Below are 17,521 nucleotides of genomic sequence, written 5' to 3' on the forward strand. Positions count from 1 at the left end.
TGGAAGTCTTCTTAAGACCTCATAAGAATTACTTGGTAAAAGGAAGCATTTGTTCGATACTAATTTTACTTTTTGTAAACCACATCATCTGAATGCATAGTTTGTGGAATGAATATTGCATTGGAAGAAGTCAGGTAAGTAAGAGGATGGTCAAAAATGATGCTCTACTACTTCCTTTTTGAGATCTGAAGATGATGATAATGACACAGCATGAAAAAAAGGCAAGTCCTCCATAGACTGACTGGTCTGTGGCATCCGACCAGCCATAGATGGATGATCATGTGGATTTCAGAAGCATGTGACAATGGGATAAGAGGGTTCTTGAATGGTTATATACCCATCTGGTCATAGGCCATTCAACTGAGATAAGGCCTCTTTCTTTCCAAAACCTTGAGTGGTCACGTTATAGCCTCAGATGCACAGGCAGGACATCCATATCAAAAGTCCCTAGAGGGAGAATGTATTTTGTGAAATGTTTTACATCTGGAAGCGCATTTAGCAAGTTTAATTTGATTGGCCATCTCCTGGCCTATTTGTGACTTGAAGATCTAGAGGATTTGATAACAGAAGCTCCATGCAGTGGACATTAGCTATCTTGTTAGGCAGTATTTTTGCAGTCTTGCTACAGACAACTTCAGCTGTTTGTTGCAAATAGCATTGCAAATAATACTTTTTGTCAGACACTTGCTCACGCATGGATGCTTTTCTTGTCTGTATTTATTCCCTACTCTTTATTGGATGTTTTCTCCCTGTTCTGTATTTGATACATCCCTAGAGCATAGCTTGCTCTCCCTCCCTCAATTTCCACTGGATAATGTGTATCCTTCCACTGCTGACACCATAAAACAACGTTTCTTGTTTCTTTTCCTGTTTCTTTTCATATTTAGTAAACCATGGGAGGGTGTGACCTGCTCCTTCCTATGCTTTAATATGTGACAGCACTCTTATACTCATCCTGCTCCACAAACCTCCTGCACTTGTCTCTTCTCTAGGGTAATTCTATAGCACCAGATTGTGATGTCATTACTTTTACTCACTCACCCCTCCCAAGCTCCACTGGGCTGCCCCTGTTGTCTTTGCCAGTAGGATGCTTTTGAAATGTGCCAATAATGGCTAAGGCTATAATGATGACTGACTACCCTAAAAGTATAGAAAACTCAGTTTTCTATACTTTCATGATGGCACCCATCGTGATGACTCAGCTAGATGACCATCTTGAAAGTATGAAATACGTGGTTATACTTACAAAGTGATCCCTGCGTTGCATCATCACGTAGTGTCATGCAAAGTTGTGGTCATCTCGAAAGTATAAAAAACAATATTTTCTATACATTCAAGATGGCTGTCATGGTAAGTGACACAATGTGACAACGAAGTATGACGTTTTGTTTTTCACACTCCTGAAGATGCCCACAGGATTGCCTCTTCATGTTGCGGCATGTGACTCCTCAACATACAGTAGGTTCTTTTTTTTATCAGGTGGTTCATTTTTAACCCAGTAATATAGCCTCTCTATTTCAGAAGCCACAGAGTGCTATGTATGGCGTTTTTGAGGGAAACGTTCGATGAACTTTTGTCTTGGTCCTCATAAGTTTTTTTCCCCAAGAAATTCCATTTTTTTAAACATGCCAAAGTGATGGCCAAAGTGATGGCATCTGCAAGATAGAATACCTGCAACAAGAGACAAAAAGAGCCAATTATGTATCATTGATGATACGTTTTGTTATTTTAAAGTATGGAATTAATACAGGTGATGCCACCTCTATGGATATTGATCATCTACGTCTAAAACTAGAAGGTGGGTGTAAGAGAATGAGTATAAACCTGACTCCTGTATGTCAGCTGCTATGGGGACACAACCTGCAGAAGAAAATAACACAGGTAAAACACGGAAAGGGTAAAGAGGGCAGGAGAGAAATGGAACTACAGAAATCAAAGAAAGAGCAGTTTTTTTCTTTAGGATTTAAGAAAAAGCATTTGGAGGAGCACAGGCGAGAGGAGAAGACACGGGAGGAGTAGGGGCAGAAAACAACATTGAGAAAGAGGACAAACTGCATTGGCCCAGTGTAGAGGAGACTGCAGTGTTTTTCGGCACAAGGAACAGCCCAAAGGTGCAGACCGCATGAATACCAAGGTGACCAACTGAGCCAGCTGAAGCAGTGTACAAAGCACGACATGCCGCTGGAGGAACGTGACTTAACCACCTGGGTGCTTACCTGTGGGCCTGGTTGGGAGGCAGAATGGGGAGAACTAAGTAAAACCAAGGAGTGCGCACCATAAATAAATAATGGTTCAGGATTATTGCTTCCCCTTTTATGTTTCTTTATTTATTCAGTTGGATAAACCTTCAAGCAACAGATAGAGTAATACTGATTTAGAACGTTAGGGAAAAGGATACCTGTAAAACAAACAAATAATGTTAATAGATAATGAAATTAAATACAAAAAAAGAACCTTCTGGATCTTTTCAATTAAGAAGGACCTGAGAACCCAAATAAATGGCATACGTAGAGTAAGTAAAGAAGGCTTCAAAAGCAGGCAGAAATAAAAAGAAAGCAGAAACTAAAGAAAGAGTGAAAATAAGATGTTTTTCTTTTGGGTTTTTCTTTCACTTATCTGTTTGTAACTGTTGTTTTCTTTAAGGATCTCCAGTCTGGATGGCTCACCTGAAAAGAAGAGAAAGAGTGCATACGGAGAAGAAGAATCAAGCAGCAAGTCACAACATAAACAAAGAATTTCTCTTACATATTTAGTTAACTTGGGAATAGAGAATAAAAGAAAGTTAAAGAGTTGCAACCTTTATCTATTCATAGTTTCTCTTTTCTTCGTTGGAAACCTACTCTCAGATTGGGATGGTGGTTGTTCTAATGCTTGTATGGAGCAGTAAGGGGACACAGAAGTTATTACATACTTATGTATAATACTATGATATGTAGGGGAGCAATTTTTCTTTCTAGGCCTATTCCATAAATCTGTGGGCTATTTGCATATGCTTTCTACCAGAGGAATTTCTAAGAAATAATATCTGTCCTCTTGGGTCAAGGTTAGTGATATTTGGGCTCCAGATAGAATAAAATAATCATAGCTGAATCGCTGATCTCTGTCCAGGGTGGATGGGAATTTACTGAAACTACCAGCACAAATAAGCACCAGTCCGCACCCCTTTACCCACATCATCAGCACCTGCATCATGTCCCCCACTTTCCTGGATGAATGGAAACTTGCAGAAATCAATGCCCTCCTCAAGAAGCCCACAACCATCTGAAATCAACTGAGCAACTTCAGACCCAACTCCCTGCTCCCCTATCCAGCCAAACTGAAAGTGAAAGCCATCAACAAGCAACTCGAAACCCACATCAAAGTTCACTATCTTCTAGACAACATTCAATCAGAATTAAGAAAGAACCACTGCATTGAAACAGCACTTATCACAGCCACCGACGACATTCGAATTTGACCTCTCCCCGGCCTTCAATACAAGGCCCTTATCAGAAAACTCAATGTGCAGGGCATACAAGGATCCGCTCGCAGATTGTTCTGTTTCTATCTCACGAAGAACCCCAAAGAGTCAAGATGCCACCCTTCACGTCAGAGACGAGGAAACTGATATGTTGAGTCCTACAGGGATCTGCCCTCAGCCCCACCCTTTTCATCATATACATGACACCACTCGCCAACATCATCCTATCACAAGACATCACCATCATCTCCTACGCTCATGACACCCAACTCATCCTCTCCCTGACAGACAACCAGAACGAACTCCACTAACCTCATGACCATGGTAGTGGACTGGGTGCGAACCATTTGCCTGAAGATCAACTCTGGCAATATGGAAGTAATGATCTTGGCAACAAGACCTCCCCATGGGAATCCACCTGGTGGCCGTCGGAGCTAGGACCAACATCCACACCCACAGACCACAAAATCTAGGGATCATCTTAAACGACAAGCTCAACATGACTGCTCAAGTCAACACAGTGTGCACCTCCTGCTTCCACATCCTATGCATGCTGAGAAAGAACTTCAAATGGTTGCCTCAGAACACCAGATGAACCGTCACACAAACACTCTCACAAGCAAGCTGGACTACGGCAACACTCTCCATGCTAAAATCTTCAAGCAATCCTGCACAATACCAGACAATCCAGAGCACCGCCACAATTCACACTCGACCTCCCATGCTACACTGGCAGCTTTACTGGCTCCCCATTCAGAAGCGCAGCCAATTCAAACTTCTGATGCACACATACAACGCCCTACACACCACAGGACCAGAATACGGCTGCATACACTTCACCAACCCACCAAGCACCTATGCTCTGCCTCACACATACACACACACTCCCCGCATCCACTGGAGGTCGCTTATTCGCCTACATTGCACCCCAGACATGGAACAACCTCCCTCAGCATATCAGAGAATTCCCGAACTCCTGATTTCCTCAAGAAGCTGAAGATCTGGCTCTTCATATAAGTACCTTGTGGGACCACACACCTATTCACCTGTCCAAGCGCCTGGATACTCTCTCAGGTGATAAGTGTGCCATACAAAGCAACATAACATAACCCAACGTGATCATTTTCAAACTAGAAAGTCTGATCAAATATGTGTCAATAAGTGTATTATCACTGGTTGTGGTGCAATGAAGATGTCAGGGATTGATCACAATTTTAAAGAGGATAAGGCAATGTCACATAGCAATTCATGCAAATTGTGTTCAAACACTTCTTACAAGTTTGCACGGCAAAAAGATGGTTGAGAAAAGCAGTGCATGTCTCGACTGGACAGGAAGCCAGTAAAGCCTGTGACACAATGAAACAAAGGAATTTCATTTCTGGAGTCGAGGCATACAACTTCCTTCTCTTGGTGATAACATTGACTTGATTATGTGCACAATGCCCCTCATTATGCATGTTCTAAGGTACAATTTTTGAAGACATTCAGAATGTACTCATCAACGGTGAGCCTTTACTAAAATGTCCTTTCTGTGGCCATCATGACTTGTAGCAACCATAATATAAGGTGTACCAACTATATCTTAAAGATCTCTATTTTCATGAACAGGAGTCACGTTTCTCCAGTGTTTTCCATGTTCTCTGGCCCTGTTTAATGGAAAGCGTGTGGCCTAATACTGATCAACTTGAGTGATGCTGTAGAGAGTGCATGCATTTGTTCAGATCTTCTTGAGTTCCTATTTATATTTTATAATCTGCCTATCAAGTTGTAGTGCTGTAGTACATGTGCCGAGGGGATCTTTTTAAGTTGTGATTTGTATTTGTTTGCAAAAAATGATAACATTTCCCACCTTCATGTATGCTGTCACACTGTATCAATGTTGTTATTGATATTCTCATTCATGGATTGTTTCTGTAGTGGGAGCTTGAATGTTATATCTGATTTGGCCATAATTAGATTATTTTTTTAAATCCTCTCTACACAACCGTCTATTTCTTCTTGACTTTAATAGGGGTCTTCAATTGTGAGTTTTCACAAGAAATTGATATGCTTTTTGCGTTGCCAGAGTCCTTTTTATGTTGGTGGATAATGTGCAATCGCCTTCTCCTGCCTCTTTGTTCAATCCAGTGTTTCTCTTGCTTTTGTTCTTATGCACGTTTTCTCATGCTCCCAATCTCGAGGATTTCATAGCCCCATTATCTTGCCATTCTAGAACGTTTTCGGTCGGTTGCTTAAATTGTTGTGCCATTAAATATATTCGATAGTGTCCTCAAGGAAGCAACATTATAAAGCTTCAGTTCTTTGCCATTGGAGGTGCTGTCAAGTTCAAGTTAGGGGTGTGTGTGTATTTTAGGTAGATGTGCATGGGTGGCCAAAGTGGGAAAATGTCAGTGACGAGTACCCTAACTTTATATTTGGATATTTCTATTTCTTTCAAATCATTTTGTTTGATCTATTTTCAAAACTTCGTTCTTGGTTCACAAATACCAACAACAGAGACCGAAAATTTACCAGGAAAACAATATGTTTTTATGAAAGAGCATTCACCTATCTAAAAGATGAGTTCACTCCCTGAATCTACAACAGGGTTCAAAGAAAAGCGTACAGTTCTGTTTGTTTTCAACAGTAAAACATGGCAACCGAGAAATGCCAAGAATTCCGTTTTCACTTTTTGCAATATACACGATGAAAGCCAGACGGTGCAAGATTTTCTGAGTTCTTTCATCCCCTCATTTGTTCAGCCAAACGCTTCTTAATCCTTTTCAAAATGCTTGCTAGTGCAGTTAAATGGAAAAATCTGTCTCCATCGCCCACAATCCGCACTACAATTATGAGACTTTGAAGACATGCGAGCAGGTTTCTGTAAACAATCATTTCACTACTATTAGATTTAAACTGTGTGTATTTGTGTTTATCATGTGCTTAGATGCTTTTGTGTTACTATAGGTCTCAGTAATTTATAACTAAATCCCGCTCTGGATAACCATACAGGCAGAAGCAGATTCACTAATAACTGCGGGGTCTGGCAATGATACTGCATCTATAAGTACAGTTGTAGCACACCCTTAATAGTCACTATGAATTCAATCCGATCATATATCTCATATAGGAATATATCCAAACAATGGTACTGCCCTGTCTCAGCCCAATGAGCCTCTAACGTACAGATCATGGATCCTCACAGGAGCGGGTGAGGAAGCTTCCGGTAGTCCTTCTCCTCTCCCTCCTTTCAGTCACTATCCAGGAGGAGAGACCGCCTCCGCAAACGGGCACCACATATCCCTATCACTCTTTCTAAAAACTCCCCCCCTCCCTACCAAAGGTGGATAAGAGGTCGGCCTAAACCAGTGGTCTTCAAACTTTTGTAGGTTGAGCCCCCCCAGCTGAATTGTTTTAGATGTCGGCCCCCCATCACCTAACAAATTTCTGGAATCTGGTACACTCCCCCATTTCCTCCTTCTCAGTGAATTCCCTCAGTACCACTCACCACCAATGCACCTCATCTCTCTATAGCACCTTTCTGACAAACATTGCATTTTTTTATAGCGCTACTCATAGTTTACTCACACTCAGTTCTTTGATCTGCATGGTACACATTCTTTGTAGCAGGCACATGAACCCTCTTTACTGTGTGGGTGGCAGGAGTGCCCATGTGAGTGCACGGTGCGGGATGAGACAGTGCTAGAGTACTTGCAAACACAGCACCCCCCCCCCCCATAAGCCAGCACCCGGGTGCGGGGGCACAGTTCGCACCACCCTAGAGCCGGTCCTGGCTGCAGCAACATGGGCTGAGACACAATGGTATGGGGGGCTAAAGCCCTTTTAGCCCTATGGGCGTTGCGCGCCTGATGGTGTCCTACAGCTCCATAAGACAGCATAGGTCGAAGGGTGGGGGGCATTGAGACAGAAGTGCAGCCAACATCACACATGTAGGACATCACCTTCGAATGTGCAATGCATTGTGAGAATGGCATGTAAACCAATGTTTAGGGCACTTTTTACAGCAAGAGTCCATGGGTGTTGCTGCCCCTCTGTCCTATACTGAAGGAAGATGTGCAGTAACTGAAAGCAAGACATAAACCAACTGTTTCACTTTTACTCTCCTCCCCTTTTCTCCCAGTATTTCTCAAGTGCAGGCCTTCAATGCAGGTAATTATACCTGCATAGCCTCCACCCAGCTGGGTGTAGGCAAGATGACATTCATCCTTCTGGTCCAGAGTAGGTGCCCGTTGCATTTTATTGGATGACATACTTGAGTATGAAAGTCGTACCGGTAGAATAAATAGAAAAGGTTATAGAAACCTCAGCCAGAAGCAGTGGAAAGGAAAGGGATCTCTGTTATTGTCAAATTATTCCTGTCGAGTAGGCAAATAATTTAACGTTCTGATACATTTTGAAACCCCTGGGTTTCGGGTGGCGCAGGTGTAGCACAGTGGATGCCTCTGCAGATTCTATCTCCCTATTTACATATTGTATTCAGTCATGGTATCTTGTCACCCTTTGGCACTTTAAAGCACTTGAAGATAATGCTAGAATACAAAAAAAATGCAAACTGAGATGGAACTAGGGAAATGTAGACATTTATAGCAGGCAAACCGTGCATGGCTTGTGGAAGGTGGAAGCAGAGGACATCCATTGCAGTGTAATCAGTAGAACCCCAGGGTGTGGTTTATGTAAAGTGCCCTGCTGGAATTTAAGTGGTTAAAATCTAAAGTCCAAGCTCTTTTAGTTCAGGATTCATAATTCTAAATTTGGCAGAAACACTGTTTTCTGCAGATTCTGAATTTACCGCAGCTCTAGAATGAGGCTATAAACAGGCTTTTGATACCACCCGAGATGCCCGTGTAATTCCACTTGGCTGCTAATGACAAGGGTAACTCGTCATGCACTGCCCATTCATTTCAATGGAAATCAAAGCAAAATAATGATAATGCCTTAGCAGCCAAGTGGTTAAGAGAAACATTGACTCCGTTCTGGGAAGAGCTAACCATTACAGGACGGGGTTAACTCCTAGAGCTGAAATGTTACTTGCTTTCGGCTTCATAACAGAGGAGACTCTATGAATTTTACTGCAGCTGAAGCATTTCAGCTCTAGGAATTAACACCGCCTTGGGACGATTAGCTCTTCAAAATATACAAAAGCATGGGCACATTGTGCCCTCCATTACCGCTGAAACCCCAGGCTAATTGGCTGCTGCTCCGGAGGGACAGTGGAAAACAAAGGTTAGAGTAGAGGGTGTCGTGCCGCCCAGGGGGGCGTGTCCCACAGATTGGAGAACTCTGGCCTAAACTGATTCATCCAGTTTTGTCCTCTGATCCTCTAGCGAAGAATTGTGTTATATGTTTTCTTTATTCAGGTTTAGCTTCAATAGCGCATTGAACCCATAGCTGCACTTGAAACTTTAACTTGTGGCTCCTGCGAGTCTTCAATTAAGGCTGGCGATGGATTTAAATAGCGTCATACCATAGAGGAAGTTGTAACTGTTATTGAGCTTTTGGTGCCTGTTCTTGCTGCTTGCAAGTAGATTGAGGTATTTAACAATACACCTAAACTTGTTACCTTCTTTAAACATCTTCATTTCTCCTTAGTTATTAGTTCTGTAAGCTCAACAGGGTAAATATACACTAAGGAAGACATTTATTCTTCCTGAAATAATTTCCTTGTGGGTGAATATTTATATATCTGGCACCAAGACCCAAAAGAAAGAAGCATTTGTATAGGCTAGAGCAAAACAGAGAAAGGTCAATGACAAAACGCCAAAAGTATAGAGCATGTCTTTTTTGTTTGCTGAAAAAAGGTGTTCAAATAAGGTATTACCAATGCTCACCTAAATCAACAAATGAAAGATTCTTCAAACGTAATCATGGGTGTTAGAAATGGGGTGGTTGGCTGTCAGTGTATGCAATCTGTACCAGCAGGAATCACCACTCTAGTCAGAGTAATCTGGATACACACTAAAAGATAACCTGTGCTCACCCTCTGGTAGCTTGGCACGGAACAGTCAGGCTTATCTAAAGAGGCAATGCGTAAAGTATTTGCGCAACACACACACACAGGGTTGGAAAAATAGACAATACTTTTATCGGTAGATCAAGACTGAAGCTACATACATCCAATAAGCTGAACCGGAAATATGCATTATTTAGGACTAAATCAAATTATAGTGCTTCAAGTCATAAAGAGCTAACCAGGAACATCTGCTTGCGCTAGACCAAGTTTAATCCAAAGTCCGGAAAAAACTGAAATGTAGGGCAAGCCGGCTGCATGACTCGTGCGTGTCCCACTGAAAAAGTACCTTAGATGGAGAAAGTGCCAATGGTAAAAACTCAATGCAAGGAGCAGAGGCGGCGAGGCATCGTTGTTGATCCCGTCAATGCAGGTGAAGTTTCAGTTTCAATCCATGCAGTTGATGATGGCTTTGTTGAGGAACTCCTTTACGACACAGGCCTCATTATCGAGTGGGGCAGACTGCTGTCATCGAGACTCACTGTCCACCGAAGTGATGACTCGATTGGCAGCGCCACTTCACATGGCAGGACTCAGAGATGGCAAAGTCCAGGTGCTGTTGAAGACCTGAAGAAAGCCTTTCATGGCCTTGAAACTTCAGAACAGAGGGCAAATCAGCAAGCCCATGGATTCACTCTTGGTTCAAGTGAGATGGGTGCAGTCCTTGTCCTCAGCAAGGCAGAGATCAGCAAGCAACAGGGCAGCACACCAAAGAAGAAAAGCTGTTCTTCTAGAGCAGCAGTCAAGTAGAGTGGCCATTCTTGTAGCACAGCCGTCTTTACTCCTAGCCGAGTTCTTCACTGGTCCAGTAGTGTACAGTCACCAGTACCTATCTCCAGTTATGCCTTTGAAGTGGGGGTGACTTCAAAGAAGGGTCTTTGAAGTGCACACAGGCCCATTCTTCCCAGCCTTAACTCCAAACTATCTGGAGGGGCTAATCAGCCCTTTGAGTGGGAAACACGACAGATGTAAGTGTCAGTTCCCCCCTCCTTCCTGCCCAGTAAGAAATATCAGAATGCAGAAGAATGTAGTTACGTTTTGTCACAGCTATCCTTCCTGTGTTTGTGTCTGTCAAGGGGAAATATACCAACTGTAGCTGTCAGTCACCCCAGATGTGGATTGGAGACAGGCTGAAGGCACAGAGAGCAGTATGAGCAGAGAAATGCCCACTTTCTAAAATGGAATGTTAAATTCAACTTTACCATTAGAGAGGATTTATCAATACCATTCCAAAGATAAGAGACATGATGGAGCTACTCCTTTCTAATCAGGAATTACAGCTTAAAAGTGTATTGAGGAAATCAAATGTTAACCTATCAGAGTAGCCCTCAAAGTAGTGAAAAACAAATGTAGATGTTTTTCACTACCAGGACATGCAAAACGTAAAAGTACATGCCCTACCTTTAACCTACATATCACCCTGCCAAATGAGCTATCTAGGGCCTACCTTAGGGGTGACATATATTTATTAAAAGGGGGATTTAAGGCTTGGCAAGTAGTTTTAAATGCCAAGTCAAAGTGGCAGTAGACAGAACACACAGGCCCTGCAATGGCATGCCTGAGACAGGTTTTAAAGAATACTTGTGTGGGTGGCACAATCAGTGCTGCAGGCCCACTAGTAGTGGGACCAAAGAAGGCTTGGCTCTATTAACTACCTGACCTAGACTACTCTAATTTATTGAACAACAACAGGTTGTCCAGATAGATTAGTACAATGTATTGTCACCACACCTAGCCAATCATCCTAAGGGGGCAAACTTTTCATTTAGTAATTTTTACTTATTTCATGATTTTGCAAAAAAACATTTAAATATATCCAAACATAAAGTATACTCAAATAGCGACATTCAAATATAACACCATAGTACAAATAAACATTTCACAAACAATATAAATGAAAAACATTCATATAAACACCATATACAAACAAGGGAAAAGAAAAGATGCCTCTAGTCATTCAGTTCATTGGGTACCAGTCTTAGTAACAAGAAAACAAACAAGCGGCGTTCACTTTTTTCTACAGGCCTGCTCGTTTGGATGTGCTGGAACCTCTTAATTTCCAGGGTCTAGTAACAGGGGGACTCTATCCTGAATTGCAGTCCTGTAACACCCTTTCTAAATCCTGTTCCAGCACAGGGTCAACACGTTTCGAACCCGGACATGGACTGGAAAATGGCCTTCACTGTGGGACATACAAATAAATACATGATTGGTGTAAGGAAAGAATGGAAAGATTAAACTCATTCTAACTACGGCACCATTTTGCTCCACCTGTATGTACCTGTAATTCTGTGATTCTTCCAGAGCAGATGTATATAATTTGTAGGGAAGCAGTGGCACTCTGCAATTATGTGTAAAAACAGGACAACGTCAGTGTTGTGTTTAGGTCACTAACAGGCATGACTACATATGGTTCTTTGATTCAACTCCTACCTCAGGGTAGTTTTGAGTTAAACCGTGGGGCGCAGTGACTTGTGGGCAACGCGGTCCTGTGAACATTAATTTATGATGTGTTTAGTCACCAGCTCTATGCATGCTTAAAATACAAAAATGTGCTCCGAATAGATATAGATTGTCTCAAAGTGTACCTCTGAACTTCTTGGTGGATTGGATCCGATCGTGTACACTCGTGGTTGTTGTATCATGTGGCAGCGATTTATCTTCACTACGCGAGTCTGGGTCTAGAACTGACAAACGACTAGCGTTAAATTACTGGCCTTCCATGTACACTACTGCTCGGGGTTAGGGATGATGTGCGGGCATTTTCGCGTACTTGTCCAGAAGTCATCCGTTCGTTCATTCTCCTTCAGTTCGCCTACCAGCTGGCAGCATCCGCACGAGACGTCAATGCGCATTACGTGGTGCTGATGCGTGTGTGCTGGCTGTGTTTAAAGGAGCCATTGCCGCTGGGCTCGCTAGGGCACTTGGTGCTTTTAGTACGCCACAGGGTGATTGTATTTGACGATGATGGGGCTAGGTGCAATCGCATTGCTGAAAAATGTATAAGTGTGCACCCTCAATTATTAAGGCAGGAATCTGTTTGTATTTCGAAGGGTCTTGTACCATATATATGCGGGTCACGAGGTACAGCGCTGTTCCATTTTCACATCACCTTATGAGATTCACTATTGGCTCACAGAGCTGTAATAATCATAGACAGAATTAAGTTATCTTAAGTTGCTCAACTCAGATATTTCATTGAGTCCAGTAAGTGTTGTATTGAATTTCATTATCGGGAAAGCCTCCTTCTGGGATAGCTGAAGATCTGGGTCCGGATCCCCTCCTGCACTTGCAGAAATTTTTATTGATGCTAGGATTGTCCAGTTAAAATCATTGGAACCGTGGTTCATTTCCAAAAAATGGGGAACTAGTGGTGCCGTCAGCACTTTGTTTTTCACCCTGGACCGATGTTGAATAATGCCGTGGCGCACTTCCTGCGTTGTTTTGCCAATATACATTTTTTGGCAAGGACATACAATTGCATATATGACGTATTTAGATTTGCAATTGGTGAACTGATCGTGCCTCCAGAACCTTGTACCATCCGTGAATAATGTGCCTTCTACCGTGGTATTACATACCGAACATGTTCCGCATTTGTGGTGCCCTTTGACTGGACTCAAACCAAATAGCGTGCTTTGGATCTCTTTTTTCATTGAAGGACTTGTCGAGGTGATTTGTTGCCCTATTCTGCGATTTTTCTTGAGTGCGAACAAAGGTTTGCCAATGTTAGGGATGGCATCCTCCAATAGATGCCAATGGTTTCGAATGATTTTCCGCACTGGTTGGGTATGAGGACCGAATGTGGAGACACACCCGATACGTTCAGTTGGTAATTTCTGCTTCTTCTCAAGTAGATGTTCTCTTGGGGTCTATCGTGTTCTTTTCATAGAGTGTTTGACGAGTTTGCGCGGATATCCCCTATCTTGTAACTTATGGCATAAAGCTGTTCCATGTGTCTCGAAGTCTTCTACCCTGGAGCAATTCCACCCCACCCTTAGGAATTGTCCATAGGGGAGATTGTTTTTCATATTTCTTGGATGGTAGCTTCGGTAATGTAACGCATTATTTTTGTCAGTTTTCTTAAGGTACAGAGAGGACATCAGTCCATCTGGAGTGTCTTTTATTTCCACTTCCAAAAAGGACAGTGATTTGCAGTCGTATCTCAGGCTGAATTTGATATGAGGGCTGTGGTTGTTCAACCATTCATGGAATTCTTCCAAGGCCATTGATGATCCCTCACAGATGCACCAGACGTCATCAATGTACCTGAGCCATTGTTTTATGTGTACATTATATGGGTTATTCTTGTATATGTACTTGTCTTCATATTGGACCATGTACAGGACCGCCATCTCTGGAGCAAAGGGACAACCCATTGCTGTCCCCTTGACCTGGAGGAACAGCTCATCTTCGAACATAAAAAAACAATTCTTCAATGCCAAAGATGCGAATCGCAATATCAGATCAGTCAGTACTCTTTGCGGGCGGGGTCTTTCTTCAAGATACATCTCGATCGCTTCCAATCCATCTTGTTGAGGAATTTGCGTGTATAAAGACGCCGCGTCCATTGTCACGAGGATCTGGGTCGAAGGGTCAAATTGGAATCCTTCCACTTTATTTATGAATTCCATAGTATCCCGTTAGTGTGATGGTACTTCAGATAGAAATGGTTTTAGGAAGACATCAAAAAATGTTGACACCGGTTCTAGTATTGAATCGCAACCCGAAATGATGGGTCATCAGGGCGGTGCAGAGGCATCCTTATGCACTTTTGGTAAAAAGTACAGATGAGATGTTCGAGGGTGTTTTTTTGACCAGATATTCAGCTTCCTTTGTGCCCAAAATGCCGTTACCCTTGGCTTCATTCACAATAGATGTTATTTCTTGCATTATTTGGACAGTGGGGTCTTGAGTGATCTGTCGGTACCATTCCAAGTTGTGCACCTGATTCGAGCCTTCCTTTCTGTACAATTCTTTTGACCATAGGACCACAGCTCCCCCTTTGTCCGCTGGTCGGATCACGGCGTCCCGTTGGTTCTCTAAGTCGCTGATAGCCTCCTTGTGGTGTCTTGTTATATTTGATGGAACAAAAAAACGTTTTTTCTCAATTACATTTAATGCCGATAACACTGCATGTTCAATAGTCATTATGTCTTTAGACATATTATGATTTGGAGGGCAAAAAGATGACTTATTTCTCAGCCCAGAGGCCTCAGTCTGAGCGAAATCTGGTGAGTCTCTAAAGAACCACTTCAAGCGGATTTCTCTGAAAAGTTCAATGACTTCCATTTTCACTTTAGTGAAGCCCATCATAGTGCCAGGGACGAAAGACAGTCCCAATTCTAGTACCTCCATTTCTGCCTTTGTAAGCACTCTGTTTGATAGATTGATGATAGGTGATTTATTCATGATTTGTAGTGCTATTTGCGGGTTGTCATTTCCCATTGGGGTTTGAATCTCGTGCGTGGTTGTTGCTGGCCCTGCCCTAAAAAAGGCCTCTTCTGCTGATTTCTATTGGAAGAACCCTCACCCGGATCAGAGCCCCCCCCCGGACTCGGAGGATGAGGTATCAGAAAATGTGAGAAACTTTCTCTTTGATCTTCCTTGATATGTATTTAAAAACCTGGTGGAATCTGGTCGTGTATAGAACTCGTCTTTTAGATAGGGGTAAACAGTCTCCAGATTGAAGCTTTTCTTATCTTTTTCAAATGTTTTTGTCTTGAAGTTGATTGTGTGATCTTTGAATGTAGCTAATTCTTTTTCAATTTTCTCCAAGAGTAGTTTGGCTTCAGAATCATTGGGGTTATCTTTGATTGCTTGCAGTTGCTCCTCAATTTCTTCCTGTTCTTTTTTGCAAATGCGTTGAGCAGTTTCGATGGTATGAACCATCAAATCTCTACTGCATTTAGTACTAATGCAACTGAACCCCTTTCTGTACACTGGATCGTCACTGAAAATCACTGGAACTTTTTTTACCTGAAGGCCCCAAGGGGTTACACCTGCTTTTAGATTTGCGAGTAAGAAATGTCCGTGTAGTTCAGTTCTGAAGTGTTTCTTTTGTAATCTAATCAATTTGTCGCTAACATTTTGTTGTTTTGCAGAATTACTTAGATTGATTGATGGAAAAAGGGTGCAGTCTGAAATTAGTTTTTGAATGTGATCCTCACTGAATGATAGTGTATCTTTATCGGACATACTCAATTACCAGGGTTGGACCACCCGCCCTGGGTTCAATTAATGTGGCAAGCTATCAATCTTGCTATTGCAAAGGAAGCCTTGCGAGCAGTTGCTCACTCTACTAACAGTGGGACCAAAGAAGGTTTGGGTCTATTAACTACCTGACCTAGACCACTGTAATTTATTGAACAACAACAGGATGGCCAGATAGATTAGTACAATGTATTGTCACCACACCTAGCCAATCATCCTAAGCGGGCAAACTTTTAATTTAGTAATTTTTACTTATCTCATGATTTTGCAAAAAAACATTTAAATATATCCAAACATAAAGTATACTCTAATAGAGACATTCACATATAACACCATAGTACAAATAAACATTTCACAAACAATATAAATGAAAAACATTCATATAAACACCATATACAAACAAGGGAAAAGAAAAGATGCCTCTAGTCATTCAGTTCATTGGGCACCAGTCCTAGTAACAAGAAACAAACAAGCGGCAGTTCACTCCTTTCTACAGGCCTGCTCGTTTGGCTGTGCTGGAACCTCTTAATTTCCAGGGTCTAGTAACAGGGGGACTCTATCCTGAATTACAGTCCTGTAACACCCTTTCGAAATCCTGTTCCAGCAAAGGGTCAACGCGTTTTGAACACAGACTTTGTTTGGGGGTTCTCCTCAGGACATGGACTGAAAATGGCCTTCACTGTGGGACATACAAATAAATACATGATTGGTGTAGGGAAAGACTGGAAAGATTAAACTCATTCTGACTACGAGTACACTATTTTGCTCCACCTGTATGTACCCGTAATTCTGTGATTCTTCACAGAGCAGATGTATATAATTCGTAGGGAAGCAGTGGCACTCTGCAATTATGTGTAAAAACATGGACAACGTCAGTGTTGTGTTTAGGTCACTAACAGGCATGACTAGATATATACATATGGTTCTTTGATTCAACTCCTACCTCACAGAAGTTTTGACTTAAACCGCGGAGCGCTGTGACTTGTGGGCAACGGGGTCCTGTGAACAATAATTTATGATGTGTTTAGTCACCAGTTCTATGTATGCTTAAAATACAAAAATGTGCTCCGAATAGATATAGATTGTATCAAAGTCTACCTCCGAACTTCTTGGTGGATTGGATCCGATCGTGTACACTCGTGGTTGTTGTATCATGTGGCAGCGATTTATCTTCACTACGTGAGTCTGGGTCTAGAATTGACAAATGACTTGCATTCAATTACTGGCCTTCCGTGTACGCTACTGCTCGGGGTTAGGGATGATGTGCGGGCATTTTCGCTTACTTGTCCAGAAATCATCCGTTTGTTCGTTCTACTTCAGTTCGTCTACCAGCTGGCAGCTTCGACACAAGACATCAACGTGCATTACGTGGTGCTGAGGCGTGTGTGCTGGCTGTATTTAAAGGAGCCATTGCCGCTGAGGCTCGCTAGGGCGCTTGGTGCTTGTAGTACGCCACAGGGTGTTGTATTTGACGATGCAGGGGCTAAGTGCAATCGTATTGCTGAAAAATGTATAAGTGTGCGCCCTCAATTATTAAAGCAGGAATCTGTCTGTATTTCAAAGGGTCTTGTGCCATATATGCGGGTCACGAGGTACAGCGCTGTTCCATTTTCACATCATCTTATGAGATTCACTATTGGCTCACAGAGCTGTAATGATCATAGGCCGAATCAAGTTATCTTAAGTTGCTCAACTTAGATATTTCATTGAGTCCAGTAAGTGCTGTATTGAATTTCATTATCAGGAAAGCCTCCTCTGGGATAGCTGAAGATCCGGGTCCGGGTCCCCTCCTGCACCTGCAGAAATTTTTATTGATGCTAGGATGGTCCATTTAAAATCAT

Source organism: Lissotriton vulgaris, chromosome 1_1 (assembly GCF_964263255.1).
Source record: "Lissotriton vulgaris chromosome 1_1, aLisVul1.2, whole genome shotgun sequence".
NCBI lineage: Eukaryota > Metazoa > Chordata > Amphibia > Caudata > Salamandridae > Lissotriton > Lissotriton vulgaris.